Source organism: Lipotes vexillifer, unplaced genomic scaffold (assembly GCF_000442215.2).
Source record: "Lipotes vexillifer unplaced genomic scaffold, Lipotes_vexillifer_v1.1 scaffold358, whole genome shotgun sequence".
NCBI lineage: Eukaryota > Metazoa > Chordata > Mammalia > Artiodactyla > Lipotidae > Lipotes > Lipotes vexillifer.
The window spans coordinates 190,714-192,367 of record NW_006796357.1 but is presented as its reverse complement, the minus strand read 5'-3'; the positions used below and the strand labels follow the sequence as shown (position 1 = coordinate 192,367).

The 1,654-nt window shown below is 39.3% G+C and overlaps 1 protein-coding gene across 2 annotated transcripts in view; it reads right to left on the bottom strand.

Annotated features, from left to right (window-relative positions):
* The window catches only part of RNF128 (ring finger protein 128), a 100,704-nt gene that overhangs the window by 10,393 nt on the left and 88,657 nt on the right, over positions 1–1,654 (bottom strand). The window lies entirely within an intron of this gene.

Below are 1,654 nucleotides of genomic sequence, written 5' to 3'. Positions count from 1 at the left end.
CCACCTGCCAATGCAGAGGACACGGGTTCGTGCCCTGGTCCGGGAAGATCCCCCATGCTGTGGAGCAGCTAAGCCCATGTACCACAACTACTGAGCTTGAGTTCTAGAGCCCGCGAGACACAACTACTGAAGCCCGCACACCTAGACAACTAGAGAAAGCCCACGCACAGCAACAAAGACCCAACACAGCCAAAAATGATAAATAAATAATCAAAAAAAAAAAAAAGTAAAAGAAGGAAGTTCCTTGGTGGCCTATTGGTTAGGATTCCAGGCTTTCACTGCTGTGGCCCGGATTCAATCCCTCATTGGGGAACTGAGATCTTCCAAAGCCACTCAGTGCAGCCAAAGTAAGTAAGTATATAAGTGAGTGAGTGAGTAAGTGAGTAAATAAGTAAGTAAGTAAGTAAATAAATAAATAAATAAAGTAAAAGAATAAAGTCCTGCAAAGCCACTCAGTGCAGCCAAAACAAACAAACAAACAAATAAATAAATAAAGTAAAAGAATAAAGTCAACCAAAGAGGAACAGTACAAAGAGAAACATGTAGCACTGATTTAAACCTCTTCCTGGTTTTAGAATTTACACAATGCCACAAGTTCTATGGCTATGTTTTTCCATTAAAATAAATTAAGGTGTAAGTCACATGCAATAAAATTCACTCTAAATGTTGAGTATACAGTTTTTCAAGTTTGGAGAAACATGCAGTCACTTAATCACCACCATAGTCAAGATACAGGATAGTCCTGGTACCCCAACAAATTCCTCTATACCACTTTGTAATTAACCCCTCTGTAATTAACCCCTCCTTTTATCACTATCTTCTGCCACCCACTTATCTGTTTTTCAGTGCCTGTAGTTTTGGCTTTTCCAGAATATCTTATACGTGGGATTGTGCCTTATATAGCCTTTGAGTCTGCCTTCTTTCACTTAACATAATGCATTTGTGATTCATCCATGTTGTTGTATGTATCAGTAGGATTCCCCCCTTTTTATTGCTAAATAGTATCCCATGCTATGGATGTACCACAGTTTTTTTTTATCCATTCAACACTTGAAGGCCATTTGGGCTCTTTCCAGTTTCTGGTAATTATCAGTAAAGCTGCCATGAACAATTGTGAACAAGTTTTTATGTGAATGAGTAAACATCTAGCAGTGAGATTGCTGGGTTCTTTCGAGAGTGTATATTTGACTTCATAAAGAACTGCCATTCACTCTGCTATACAGCAGAAACTAATACAACATTGTAAAGCAACTATACTCCAATAATTAATTAATTTATACACACACACACACACACACACACACACACACACAGAACTGCCAAACTGTTTTCCAAACTGGCTGTACATTGCATTCTCACCAGAAAATGCATGAGAGTTCCAGTTGTCCCACATCTGGTCAGCTCTTGGTCTTAGCCATTCTAATAAATGTGCTGTGGGTATCGCATTGTGGTTTTAACGTGTATTTCCCTAATGACTAATGATGTTTAGCATCATTTTATGTGCTTTTTTGCCAGCCATGTATTTCTTTGGTAAAATGTCTGCTTTGACCATTTTTCCACTAATAGCTAGTAGTTTGTTTTTTTTTTTTTTTTGCGGTAGGCGGGCCTCTCACTGTTGTGGCCTCTCCCGTTGCGGAGCACAGGCTCCGGACGC